The sequence below is a fragment of the Phyllostomus hastatus genome, unplaced genomic scaffold (assembly GCF_019186645.2).
Source record: "Phyllostomus hastatus isolate PE091 unplaced genomic scaffold, TTU_PhHast_1.1 phas_scaffold_585, whole genome shotgun sequence".
Lineage (NCBI taxonomy): Eukaryota > Metazoa > Chordata > Mammalia > Chiroptera > Phyllostomidae > Phyllostomus > Phyllostomus hastatus.
Window position 1 is genome coordinate 18,333,030 of NW_025334037.1, and position 15,062 is coordinate 18,348,091.

At 43.8% G+C, this 15,062-nt stretch overlaps 1 long non-coding RNA gene across 1 annotated transcript in view; it reads left to right on the plus strand.

Annotated features, from left to right (window-relative positions):
• Positions 1-11,920, plus strand: part of LOC123810139 — a 51,029-nt gene extending 39,109 nt beyond the window's left edge. The window contains exons 2-3 of the long non-coding RNA XR_006784182.1: positions 1,473-1,591; positions 11,040-11,920. This is a non-coding gene — a long non-coding RNA (uncharacterized LOC123810139). The remainder of the gene's footprint in view (positions 1-1,472; positions 1,592-11,039) is intronic.
• The last annotated feature ends 3,142 nt before the right edge of the window (positions 11,921-15,062 follow it).

Below are 15,062 nucleotides of genomic sequence, written 5' to 3' on the forward strand. Positions count from 1 at the left end.
CACTCTGCTGACTCCCTTTGATAACAGAAAATGTTTTCAATTTTTGATGAGGATAAGTTTTTAAAATTTTTGGATGCTAATAAATAAAACCCCAATAATGTCACCTCATTCCAGAAGTACCTTTAAAACAAGGCAATTATAAAAGAAAAAATTCAAAGAATTTCCATACCCGTGTTTATATTTTTGTGTTGCTATAGATTATGTTTATTTTTGCCTTCGATCAATCATATTCATCAAGAGAGTAAATGAAATTGTGGGAGGGACAGGGAACTAATCTGGGGTGACAGTGTTTGCTGCATGAGATCACTTATTTTTGTTGTTTGTTTCTCTTTTGATGACATGTATACTGAGTTTCTATTTTAATGAAACATGTATTAAGTACAAGGTCAAAGATTAAATAAAACAATGCCATGTTTCACGATTAGGTAGTAATTTTGTATGCTAAGGAGGTTTAGGTAACATCATATTTCCTCCAGCTTGCCACTTCTCCCTCCCCTGGGTCACGGGGAAGGCGTTTACACCAGAGGAGGGGCGCTGGGACACAGGCCCCCCGCTCTGCGCCCCCCGGCCCCTCATTTACAGTGCGTGGTTGTGTTCGCTTCAGACTGGCTGTCTGATAGCCTGTGGTGGAAGGCATGTGCTTCACACTTCACTTCTAATTTGAACAGACATATACCACAATTTTTATCTTTGGGCATAATGTGTTAACGGTGCTTGTTTGGGCCCCTGCTCCCCTTTTAAAGTCAGGGAAGTCTTTTTTACTCATTAACACACACAGCTGCTAAGAGATTTTATGATTTGCAAACAAAGTGGTTTTTCATCTTCTGCTGTTAGATAACAAGGTATAAGAGTGTTCCTTCGACGCCAAATAAATTAAACATCTGAAAAATTTACAGCTCCAGGTACGTTTGCCAGACTAGCATAACTGAGTAAAGTCAACAGATTAAATGTTCCCTTGGCAATCAGCGAAGATATGAGACGCAGCACCTGGGCCGCCTCACTGGGTCTTGTTATTAAATCACAGGCGAGAGCTCGGCATCCAGGGTCCCAGGTGACAGGTAGGAGCTGACTATGGAGGACAGAGCTTTTGTTCCCTGAAATGTCATGGCCATTAGTGCCCATGACCTTAGGAAGCGGAATACTCTTAGAGCAATAAAGACAGAGAAAGCGAAGGGCAGAGGGGAGGAGGAAGAGAGACATAGAGACAGGGGCATGGGTGGGGGGGCTGCATATTTCAGTGAGTTATTTGTATGTCACTAAATTGGGGATTCATCCCAATTCACCATTCTATTTGAAACGTTGAAAGCAGAAACCTAATAAAAGGAGACTGTGTATATTTGCACAATCTTAGAGCAAAAGTTAAAAAAGAGTTAGGGAATATTTTGTATGTAGAACTAGTATTTATCCCCATCAAGGTCAAAACAAGAACTGGCTAGAGAAAGAAATAATATTTCCCTCTTTCTAATTCCTAGGTTTTGACCAGCACCTGCTCTGGCCTGGAGAAGGAAGGTTTGGTCTACGGAGCGGACGGCAACAACAGAAACACTGGACAGCAGGATCCAGGGTGTTATCTGTAATATTGCGGCTTACGGTACTTCTTGGGAAGGTTTTAAGTGCCAGAAATCAGTCATCTCTTTTTTAAAAAAATGGGATTTATTTATCAAAACATGGTTGTAAATTTGCACATTTAATGATTGGAGGGCTCAGATGACCAGTGGAAATTTGCAGGGGGTGGGCAGCAAATATATACTCAGTCCGTGGAAATCCCACTTCAGAGCATGTTCATTGCACCCAGTAGACAAGCAAGAGCCCATCTAAAAAAAAATAAATACCTCTTACTCCTCCCCAAAAGTCTCCTAGAAATCTAAGTGCTGCAAGAAAAATGTGAAAGGCAGAACTATGCTTATACTTCTTAAGTTGGCACAGCTTCTCCGGAGATGAATGGGGTAGGAGAAAAGGACAAAACAAAACATCCCAGGTGTCACCTCTGGTCGTTACTAGGTGTCTGCTCCTGCGAAGGCCCCAGTGGGGAGGGACGAGGATGGAAGAGACTGAGGACAAGGGCGGTAGTGATTATTCACAGATTATCCATAGAGCGCCTGACCAACAGAGCTCCTCCAGCTAAGGTAAACCCATTACGTTGGGTTCATTGCTGAATTCTCATGGGACACACTGACCTTTACATTTGCATTGAGGAATAAAGGGCACAAGAGAAGCTTCCCATGTCTTGTTTGTGAATATGACCTTGAAAATGTCCACAGGCTATTGTTGTCGTGTTGAGTCTGCAGCCAGGAAGGCAGAAATCACTGCAGCAAAGCAGGTGTGAACATCCCCCTATTGGAGAGGCAGCTTTCTTTGAAGTTGGAAAATCAAGGACACTGGTACCTTCAAGGAAACAAGGATATAATTATCACAATACCCAACTGGCCGGTGACCTTCCATTCCTCAGGCCTACCCTACTCCCTTCCCTGGCACCAGCCCAGGTCCTCAAAGACTGAGCTCTGTGTCCCAGACCGATCACAAGGAGGAGCAACCCACTCACACACCCTTTGAAAATGTTCATAATCTCTTTCTACTACACTGCTTCTGCTGACATAAATCCGCCGGCCCTGGGGGCCTCTGAACCCCCCACAAAAGGAGGCCCATTCAGACCAAGCGGAGTCTGAGCTGCTAAGATGTAGAATTTATGCTTCTTCTCACCTGGGCCACCCGTGGCCTCTATGCCAGTCTGTTTTTGAAGGTTAGAGCAAAACCTCCCAGCTCCTTGCCCAGTCGGCCATCATCACCTCACTCACAGAAGCAGACTTCTCAAGGCCGTTGGAAGCTAATGGCAGTGACTCTCAACTTCATTATTCTGTTTGAAACGTTGAAAGCAGAAGCTTGATAAAATGAGTTCAGAAAAACAAAAAGAGCTATAAATTATCATTTGAAAGGAGTGGCTAAAGAACTCATCTACTCGAAATATCTAGGGGCTATTTCTCAGTCACAGCAATAATCCTGTCCTGGGTTCCCTTCCCTTCACTGTGCAAAAGCCTTGGCTGTATTCTCTTAGCACGGATTCCTTTCTGCTTCCAGGAGTCAAGTATCCGAAGTGAGGAGCCACACAACACTCCCTACCCAACCCCTTCACACACGCGAGCACGCACACACACACACACACACACACCCCTTTAGCAGGTAAAACCTTCTCCAATGTTTTTTAATCTTCACTGGAGGATATATTTATTAATTTTAGAGAGACAGGAAGGGAGAGAGAAAGAGAAACATTGATTTGAGAGAGAAATATTAATTGGTGGACTCTGGTATGCACCCTGACCAGGGATCGAACTCACGACATTTTGGTGTACAGGACGACACTTCAACCAATTGAACTACCTGGACAGGGCCCCAATGTTTTGTTTTGTTTTTAAATTAGAATGGTATTCAAATGCATCATTGGAAATAGGGCAGTCTGTAATAATAGATCATGAAAATCCAGCAGATCATAATGTAAGCTTCTTGAGGGGAGGGCCCACATGTGATTCATCTTTCCATCTCCATAGCAGAAACACCAGGAACTCAATAAATGTCTGTGAATTAACGAAATGAAGAAAAATATGAATAGTGAGAATTCGCTAGTCAAAGTTAACTTACAACTTTAGCATTTGTAATTCATCATCCAAGAACCCACATCTGAGGGGCTGAATGAACAGTCAAGATTTTAATAGGAGCTATTGCCTCACGTGGTAACTATAAAATGTATGGGCTAAAAATAGAGTGAGCGAACAGGAGTCAACCAGCGATGTTTACTGAGGACAGTAGACTCAGGTTTGAAATGTTGAGGACTTGCAAGAATCTATAAATATCTATATGCACCTGACCTAAGTATATCAATGATTTTCTTTCTTTTGTTTTTTTTTTTTTTGGAAGATTTTATTAATTTATTTTTGGAAAGAGGGAAAGGGAGGGAGTAAAAGAGGGAGGGGAATATCAACATTAAGAGAAACATCCATTGGTTGCCTCTCGCATACCCCCAACTGGGGACCTGGCCTGCAACCCAAGCATGTGCCCTGACCGGGAAACCAGTGACCTTCGGGTTCACAGACTGGCTCTCACTCCACTGAGCCACACCAGCCAGGGCTATCAATGGTGCTCTTGATTTTTTTCATTCATTTTTATGATAAGCTTGCAAAACATGAGGGGAAGGGAGGAAGGAAGAATTAAAGAAAGGAAGGCCAGGTACAAAGTACTGATCAGGAAATAATCAATAGCCTTAACTTTATTCCTTCCATCCAGTCGCTCAGGCTCTCCTTAGAACCTTCAGTCATGCATGTTTAAAAGCATTTATTCCACAATTTCAAGGTGCTGAAAACCCCACAATCCAGTTTAATATAAGGTCATCCAAAATGCTGTAGTCGGGCCGTTCACAGTGCAGCAAGCCTCAGACAAGTTCACCAGAAACACATTCCGGAAGTTTTATTCTCTTTGATACAACTTTCAAAGCTCAGGGACAAGAAGAATCACAGTTACTGTTTATTGAGCACTTGCTATGTGCCAGACATCTTCCTCAAGAACTTTTCCATGCATTTTCTTGGCTAACTCTCACTACGGACAGCCTCCGTCTCCAGATGAGCAGACAGATGTTAAGGAGGAGACATAAGAGAGCCGCAGGAATGGGCAGAGTCAAGATACGAATCCACACCTGTCAGCCTCCACGCTGAGACTCATAAATACCACACAGCTGATGTCTCCACAGCATCGTATTTCTCTCGACTCACTCTTCATGGATTAGTCATAGAATCTTCAAGTCAGCAAGCATTTGGTGGGAAGATACTAGCACATAAAGGAAGAGAAGGGGTGTGAAGGGAGTACACAAAACAGTCCTTGCCTAGAAGGACATGCTATCTTCTCGGAAAGACAGTATAGGAAATAGTCTGTGAATAATTCCGGGCGTACAGAGTGCTCAAGGAGAGTTAAACCATGCATCGAAATGGATGGCACGGCCAGTAAACACAAGGATGACCAGGAGGCAGAAAGAGGAAATATTGGATGGTCTCATTAAAGTCTCATGAAGAAGCTGAGATTTGATAGGACTGTTATAGGATCTGGACAGACAGAGACAGGAGCAAAGGTTGGTTGGGTCAGTTCCTGACCCCCTGGGCTGCCAGACCCGAGTCTGTTCGGGCTGCAGACCCTGGAGAGGAGCTCCGCCAGGAAAGAGCACCCAGGGTAACACCAACACCAGAAGCCAGAAGCCAGAAGCACCACGCCTGAGGTGTCCATATAAAGGCACTGGGCCAAAGGTAACGTGCAAGAACAAGACAAAAGGTAAGAACCAGAGAGCTCAGTTCAAGGCCAGAGAATGAGGGAGGGAGGCAGAAATGAAATCTGGAGAATTTCCTCCAACTGCTTCATTCCAAAGACAGATAATCCTATGAGTTAAGACCAAAGGGTAGCTATGACAACAGTTTTAAAAAAAGGGTCGGATTGGCTCGGGTATATTTAGAAGGTGTAGCCAATAGTATCTCCCAGCAGACTGAACTGGGGTGTGAGGAAAACAAAACAAAAACAGGAGACAAGAGAAACCCTGAGGTCTTGGGTCCAGTTCAGCGAGGAACAGGAGTCGTCTCGGATGGCGACAGAGAGGTGCAAGACGCCTGCTGCCGGCCCAGAGGAGTGGAGCAGTCTGGGCTGCAGGTGAAAATCGGTCTCAGAGCCCATGCTTCAGCAAATATCTTAAGAACTTGGCATTTGGGGGTGGGAGAAACAACTTTCCAGAAATAACAAGAATTTTAAAAAACCAATTAGAAAAATCTCAAAACCAAGTTTGCATTACGACTTTCAAACTCCTGACCCTCCCAAGCTTTCTGATTATCTGGGTCCTTTTCTGACCCTTACTGCTCCCCTCTCTTACTTCAGATAAAATCTGTATTTGTCCACGCTGGTTCTGGCAGGATAACAATGGGGCCGTCCTTCCCAGGGGAAATAAATGTCCCTTTTCACAGTGAACTTTACAGAAACAGTGCTTCTCTGCTTGTTGACACTGTGATAGGACCACCACGAACCCGGGCACCTTCCTGCTCTGCAGTTTGCTGGACTACTGGCTGCCTTGGACCTCTTGGCCATTTCAGAGTTTTTCTCAGTTGACAAAGGAGGAGGATTGCAGGTCAGCGTCATCACTCAATAACCCTGCAATGCGTCAGGATTCATTCAGTGTTCTTATCACTAACGTTTCCTTATCTTGGTTATAAGTCAGGGTCACTGTGATTCTTTAAGACAGCGTATGACAGGGGAGAGGCAGTTGATCATTGTAGGAATCAAAGACTGAGCTGGACGTAAGGGCAGATGTCTTTACTCATGGATGCGGGAAGTTTCATTGGCTCATGTCCTGACCACGCATTGCTAGGTGGTGGCTGTGTGACTTGGATTCCACAACATGTATCGATCTACAAGCAGAAGTTTAAGTGCTCCAGTTTATGTTCATGGCATTTCATCCTCACATCAATAGGGAGAGGTGGTATGATTTTATGTTAGAGTGCGGGCAGGGGGAGGTTCAGAGATAGAGTGACAACCTGCCTAGACCCACAACACCCGTGAGTGGCAAGAACAGGGCTTTCAGAACAGGTCTCTGAGGGCCCTTACCATCATGCCACACTTAGGCCTCATAATATATGAGCAAATAATGAAAGATTTAAGGCAAAACTAGATAGTCTCTAAGCCCCATGAGAGCCAAAGACGACATGTCTTCTTTTGAAAAAGAAAACGTCTGTGTGGGAGAAATTTCACCTCTCACTATTGAGATTACACGCTTAGTTGCCAGGAGAAGGTGGGTAAACACTTGACTCAAATGCCTAAAAGACGTGATATCGGAGACAGGAATTTTCCTTTTTTCCATTTGCTCAAAAGAGTGTCCAAATCCCCAAATTCATAACTGTAATACACACACACACAGTGTGTGTATGTGTGTGTGTGTGTGTGTGAGTGAGAGAGAGAGAGAGAGAACTAATAAATGCTTACTCTGGGTAGGTACTCTGTTAAGTGCCCTCCATACATGATTTCTCTTAATCTCTGCATCAGTCCTGTGAGGCAAATACTATTACCTCCTGTATGTGACAGATGGTTAAGGTTTGTGTACTTACCAGCAGTACACAAAGCTGGGGAGAGGCAGACTGAGATTCCAGCCCAAGTGGATCCGAGTAACTCTCCATCTCCTCCAACGCTCAGTGCACAGCATTTGTAAACAGCACCCCCTCCAGTGGCTACTCTCAAACTTCAACCCCGGGCACGTAAGCTGAGAGCTTTCAGGCTGACACCTTGGCATTTTTGACTCAACTATAAAAGTAAGCACATTCTCTTGGCCCAGCAATTTCATTTCTAGGAACTTTCCCTAAGAAAACAATAGGTATATGTATACAAAGATTAATGTGCAAGTAAGTTTCATATATTGTTACTTTAGTTACTTATCACTAAGTCACTAATACTGGTACCAAGTTATTAGACTCAAGTGTCTAACGGGAGCTGGACCAGACCCACCACAGTATGTCCATGCTGGAACTGTGACAAAGCCGCTGAAAACCATGTTGGAGAAGAATAGTTGGTAACATAGGAACGCTCCTATGATATGTCAGGTGATCAAAAGCAGGCGCTATCCCAATTGTGTAGTATATCTACAGGGTGTATAATATCTATTGAAAAAATACTAAAAGAAATAATCTAAACTTTGAGGAAACACATGACCTCATTTAATTTGGCTCAAGACTGACAAGAGGCTTCTTTAGCCAGAAGGTTAATGCAGGGTCTTTGTGAGGCTCTGTAACTATCACCAAGTCTTCCCGCTGCTCGTGGAACAAGGTCCAGACTTCTTGACTTAGGCTGAGACCTTAATGACTCTGGTCGTCCTCTGACCATCTATCCAGCGTCTCTCTGCTTCGCTCACTCTGCTGCACCCACACGGGCTATTTTTAGATCCTAGATTGTAGCTGCTCAACCCTACTTCCTTGCAGGGCCTTTGCACATGCTGTTCCTTCTGCCTGGAATGCTTTCCTCCTGCTTTTCATTGCTGGCTTCTTTCTTCAGGTCTCAGCTTACATGTTACTCTTCAGGGGGTCCTTCCTCTACTACCTAATGTAACATAGGCACCCCGTTTTATTCTCCTGCCCAGCATCCTGTTCTTTTTCTATTTTAGTGCATATGATAATTTGTAGTGATGTATTTATGTTTTTTCACTTGTTCACTGTCTGCCTTTTCAGAAAGCTAAGTCCTGTGTGGCTAAGATCCCACGGTTGGCTACTCAGGTGGCTATTCATGGTAGGCACTCAATAAAGACTTGCTCAACGAGTGAATAAAGGAACAAAGTTAAAACAAAGTTACTGGACACTGACTCTGTACTCAGCAAAGTGCCGTGGAAGGTTAGACACAGACGAGATAGCAGGTAATCAATGTAAATCTGTGTAACACACAGGGGACAAGAATCCATGCACAGGAGTGCTTCACTTACTTCTAAACCATTTTCTAAGAATGGTTCATTGCACCTTAACTGTGTCCTGCATCCTAGAAGTAATATGAACTAGACAGAAGCATCACTGAGCACAGGTCTCCTACTTTTCTGAAGGATCTAGGGCCAAGTACACAGGTTGATGTGGAGCCCACCTGCAATGCTTTGCACGTCCTCACAGCCTCATTTGCCCTGCGCAGTCCCTCAGAATCTGCCTTCCAGGGGAGGGAGCCTGCTGAACCACAGTCTGAGGGCTTGTCCAGGATCCCTAGGGCCGTGGATCACAAGTAGAAGTCATCACGTCTCCTGAAGAACTGCACGAAATATGAAAGTGGTGGCCAAAAAAAATCACTTTTGTGTATAAAAAAGAAATCTTCATACATAAAATTTTGTAGGAGGCTTAAGAACAATTATAAGAAAAAATAAAACACAATTCTACACAGTAACTTAATTTCCCCCCTGCAGATTGGAAAATAGCAACCCTCCTCTGACTCCAGAAGCAGAACACGCAGGGCTAGCTGAGGCCCATCAGTGTTCCTCGGCCGTGTGGTCTGCAGACATGAAACTGAGTTTGCAGTGGGGGCTGGGGATGGCATAAATATTTTCCATGCCCCATTCAAACAGCAACTTCTCTATCTGCTACCATGCTATCAATTTTTCCAACCGTTGATTGCAAATTCACCTCATAAATCAATCTGTACAAGAGGTCAGAAGCCAACCACAGCCAATTAAAGCCTCTCAGCAATAATTCATCCAAGATCTGAGTCAGGATTTTTTTTTAACAAGTCCTAGGAGGCTCTTGTTTATTCTAATCAGATCAGTAGAGGAAGAGCTAAATTGGGTAGAACCCACATTTTTCTCTTATCCCAGCACATAAGCTCAGATGTTTTTACAAGGAAAGGAAGAGGAAAAGGAGAAAGCTAAGAGGAGAGAGTGGGCTGAAGAGTGAGAACACTTTCTCCACGTGAAGCAGTGTCACGGAGGTTCTCTCAAGGCTACGCCTGCTTCTAAGGCTTCTTCTACCTGCAGCACCGAGTCCAGTCAGAATGGCGTCACAAATACAACGAAGCTGCTCTTCAGTGAGTGCCTGCGACCATCAGGCCCTGGGGAAGACGGAAATAAACCAGTATGTGTGATGCTTCTTAGCAGACTTTAGACTATACAACTGTAACTATATTTTTACTGCAGACCTGTGCTGGAAGCTGAGTGAAAGTGGACAAATTCCCTAGCTTTCTAACTTCTGTTTCCTCTCTGTTAGACAGGTACTAATAACAGCATGGATGGGCATGTGGTAGATGAAACGAGATGTCTGCAAAGCACTCACGTGCCCTGTGGCCCCCAGAGTGCCCACTCAGTACTGGCTATGACCAAACACGATGCCAGGCAAAAGGCCCTGCTGCAGGGCTCCCTAGTTATCAGCTCATTCGGTGTCAAGATTCTCCCTGCTGCCCCAGGTCCGGCCAGACTCTTGACGGATCACTCGCGGGGCCTGCAATGACCTCTGCTGGAGGTCGGGCCTGAGGAACTGCAGGCTCCCGTGGGCCGGTTGCTCAGGGCGGTGGCCCCAGCCTCCTCCGTGTGGCAGAGCAGAACCTGGGCGGCCTGTGTCTGTTGGAGGGGCTTGGTGCCGCCCCAAAACACTCCTGCCTGATTAACAAGGCTCTGGCTTAACCCCCCTCACACAAGCAAACCTCCCAGCTACTTTTTACAACGAAATGCTTTATTTTCTAATCATAAATGTACAAATAAATACTTATCATAACAGTTTGCAGATTTGAAGTGCATAAAGAAAAAAAAAATAACAGACTCCCTATTTCCACCCTCTTTTGCCCCCACCCACTTACCTGCGTCCTGAGGTGACCAATGGCAATTGTTCTGTGAATATCTTCCCATGACTTGTAAATACCAGGGGGGACCCAAAAATCCAGGAATTTATTTATAAAAAATTGTGCATCTATTCTTACATGTTTAAACTTCAGTCACCTTCAAAGTACCCTCCATTTGATTGAGACTTTTTTCCACTGCTCAAAACAGTTTTTGAACTCGTCAATTTTGGTGCCTTTTAGTGCATCTGCCATTTTTTGTTTCACCTCTTCCATGTGGCAAAACATTTCCCTGTGAGGACTTTTTTCATGGGGGAAACAAAAAAAAAGGTCACTTGGGGTGAGATGGGATGAATAGGGAGGGTGGGGCACGGGGGCCATGCAGTTTTGGTCAAAAACTGCTGAACACTCAGTGCAGTGTGGGTGGGTGTGCTCATAAATCACCCATCATGAAATGGGCAAACACCAATGAAAGAGTCTTCGCAAAAATTCACTGAAGCTGGATGCAGCCTCTCACAACTGCACCAGCTGGTACACTGACACAGATGGGTTCCTAGAACACTCACCTAGCGGGGGAAGCCTGCATGACAAGCAGCCCATCCTCCAGAAAATAATTCTGGGTTTTTTGGGGTCCCCCCTCATACTTAAAAAATACTTTTAAAGCATCCATACAAACACATATAACCAAATAGATATATGATAAACATTACTTTGCAACTAACTTGCTTTCTTTTCTCCCACAGCCCCAAATCTCATGGACACCTTTCCCAAGTGTCATTTAGAAACTCTAGACAAAACTGTGAGGTCTTTACCCAGGTTCTGCAGGACACTCAGCAAAGTACATGGAAACGTCAGCTTTGTCTTCCTCGTTATCATCTTTCAGATTTCACCCAAGGACCCAAAGCCTGGGTTCCAAAACCTGCTTTGGGATGAAGAAACTGTGACCCAAGACTCCTAACTGTTTTATTTATTTCTCCGTAAAACCAGAGTAGCTGTGGCTATTTGTGGCCGATTTTTCTTTCCCAGGAAATTCTCTTTGTCTTTAGACTTTGCCTAGATTTTGAGACAAGAGCCAAGGAAAGCTGACGGCGAGAGAGACTGTCTCCCTCTCAGAGGTCTGTCTGCAGCTCCCAGTGCCGCGCAGTCCCACCCGAGGACGAGGGCGTGGTGTGAGTGCTTGCGCACACAAATCGTGTCCACTCCATGGTGATGCTGTATGGGGTGGCCCCGCCCTCAGCCACACCAGCCCGGAGCACAGAGCCCCTCAGAAAACACGTCACGATAAACAGGGTGCACCCAAGGCCCTTAGCTGTTGGACGGGTGGCATTTCCGTGAAACAGAGTGAGACCGAGGGTGGCGTTAGAACTCATCATGTCCTAGGCAATTCCGGAGAAGATGAACATGAAGCCGAATCCTGTTGCACACCATGGGAAGTGTGAAAATTCACAGTGGTCGTGCCCAGCGCTACCATTCCCTTTTGTTCTGTATTCACCACCAGCCTCACCAACTAGAGACGGGGATGTTCTTGGGATGATGAGGTCCTCAGGTGTCTCTCTCACCTCTGCTGGGAAGACAAGAGACCAACACACCCTCCCACCCACCCTGTGTCGGGGCAAGGACGTAAATAAAGAGACGCAGCTGAGTGAATCGAGATAAGAGCTAAGAAAAAGTAATGTGTCTAGGGAGAGAAAGGGGTGCTCCGACACCAAGCTTAAGCCCCTAAATCCTGCCTAGTACTAACACGGATAAGGAGTCTCCTTCCAGCTGGAAACAGAGCAGCCCTCATAGAGTTATTTATTACTCACCCACCATGTTTATTATTGTTGGAGAGCCAGAGAAAGTGGCTGTGTTTACGGCAGGTTAAAGGGAAATCCGAACCCTGCACACAGGATCCGTGAGACCCCTGGAGCCCGCCGGAGATCAGACAGCAGAAATCACGGGGCATGGGGACCCTCACCCATAGGCACGCGTCTTCTCTAATCCCCGCGTGTACGCGTTCAGCACTGGACTGGGAGCTTCTCGAAGACAGGGGGCGTTTCGTTCCCCGCACATCCGCTCCCAATCGTCCTTTCCCAGGAAATGAGATTTACGAAGCAGGAGCTCCATAAATACTTGTGAAGTGGACTCAATCAGAGAACAGAATCTGTGCTGATTGTCAGTAAAAACAACTTAATCTCCAGCTGATACTATTCAGAGTCTAGTGCAGGAGGGACTCGATTAGCCAGCACGCGGGGAAGAGACAAGCAGAAGTTAAAAGGAGATGCTGCTATTACCGTTCCTAAAATGAGTGACTCCATTCATTAAAATGTATTTTTTAATTTTCTCACTAAAATTTGTACCATGGTGGTCAACTCCCCTCCCCCTCTTCATTTTAGACACGAGGCTCAAAATTGAAAAAAGGGAATATATGCCGATCCCCTGGCACAGTGCCTGGTATGTGCTCCAAAATGCTGGCTTGCTTCTTCTTTCTTCTATCTTGTGGACTTTAATTCACCGAAGTTGGAGTAAACGGAGGCAGATTGTTTCCTGAGAGCACAATTTGGCAGGAAAAGGAAAGGTGAGAGCCAGGAGGGGAATCAGTGAGGAACATGGGAAAAGGTGCTGTTTCGATGAAGACTAGAGTTCGCTGGCAAAACAGAACACATGGGAATATCTGTGATACCACAGCCACTTGATGCTGAGAAGCCAGGCTGAAGACATTCGGGAGAACCCTAACTCAGAGTCTCCTCAGTGAGAACAGGAAATGGAAGGAAAACTTCTCAGACTCTCGAATGCACATTCTCTCTCTCTCTCTCTCTCTCTCTCTCTCTCTCTACACACACACACACACATACACATATATTTAGGGGTGTGTGTGTGTGAGGATAGGAAAATGTATTATGGGTAACTGCCTTCTTACTAATTTAACCTCTCATGTGGGCATTACTCATTTTTAAGAAATCTTTGACAAATTTGGCATTTTCAAATGTGTGCAAAACTCAGAAGTGCTGATTAAAAAACGTATAGAATACAATTCTGTACAAAAAAAGCCAAAGTGAGATTCTGGGGCCATTTCCCCCTCTAATTTTAATTTGTTTCTGTTACTATTTTTTTCTAATTTTTTTCTTTCCCTGCCATATTTTTTCCAATACTATCATTATAGTTTCAAATACAGTTGTAAGTGTGCTTTTACAAGATCAAAATTTTGCATTATATATACATTCTTTTTATTCAATAAATATTGATTGAATTCTCGACACTGTACCGAGAACTGACTTTTAAAAAGTTAAAGATATCTTTGAGTCTGTCTTTTCCTATAGCCTTCCTTATTAAGACCATCCCTTTCATATGCCCTAAAAAAATAAATGAACAAAACTACCAGGCTATAAAGGGAACTTAAAGTAGATTATAAACACTACAAATGAATAACATCACTACACTAAAAAGGGACATAAAAGGAACACTTAAATAATGATGGTAAACTGGATCTCAACTAGATAGCATCAGGCTAAAAACAAAAAGAACTAGCTGTAGATCCTTTATTCTATTTAGCAAGTGTGCTTCTCATGAAATGTTTACTAAAGCATATAAATGCTTTATATAACTATATAACAACTATAAAGCATTTACTAAAGCAAATCTATAAATATGTTGTAGATAATCACAGTCTGGTTTCTCTCTGTTGATGAAAGAAGTTACAAATAAGAAAAGGGGGAAGGTTAAAATCAACCCTGTGCAGCTGGTTTAGAATCCAAGCTATCATTATAAACTCATAATATCACGTATGCATGTATGTGTGTGTGTGTATATATACATACACACACACAAACAACAGATAGATACACACAGAAAGATAAATATGGAAATACAGTTGGGTGGAGACAGTACTAATGGGTGTATATACATGGTTTATAGGTACATTATTTCCTAGATCTGTCTGCTGATAGGGCCTAGAAACAATGATACCCAGTCTCAATGAGCACACCTAGTGCCCAGATCTTGGTTTCCTTGGAGAAGTGGCAGGGCAGGGGCAGAGAAAATGAGTCTGGAAAATTTTGTGGAGCCAAAAAGTAGGAAAGTGCTCAAAATAAGATGAGGGCATGTCCAGAGAAAACAAGAATCTGCCTAAAGGAGCTCCTAATGGACAAGTTAGGACAATTTTAGCAGTACACACACACACGTGCGCATGTGCACACACACACTATTAGATTTTGTCCACAGAATTTTAAAAAATCCATGAGTCCAGACTTATATAAATATGTGATTGAATAAGTAATAAATAAATAAATAAGTGGCTAAGAAGAGACAGCTTTTCCTTATAGAATTCCAGTGACTAGATGTAGAAAGAAAGAAGAAAATAGAAAATCACCATTAGGCAAATATCATAGTAACATTTATCATAGACAAGATCCACAGAGGGATGCTAAAAAAAAAAATCAATGGACAAAAATAGATTTGCAGAGTCTCCAAGTAACTCCCTCAAGATATTTATTCATGACATAAGGGAAAGACAGTTACTCTGCTGTGGAGAAACCTGCAGACACCACCTTAACCAAGTGATCAAAGTTCAAATCACCAACAATCATTCATATTGACATCATGAACCCTTTGACTTGAGAAGGACACAATGTCATTTCTGTGATGTTCTTGCCAAAAATGCCTAACCTCACTCTAATCATGAGACAAATCAGAAATCCAAATTGAGGGGCATCCTATGAAATGAAGAATACTCTTCAAGTTTGTCAAGGTCATAAAAGGCATGGAAAGGTATGAAACTGTTACAGACT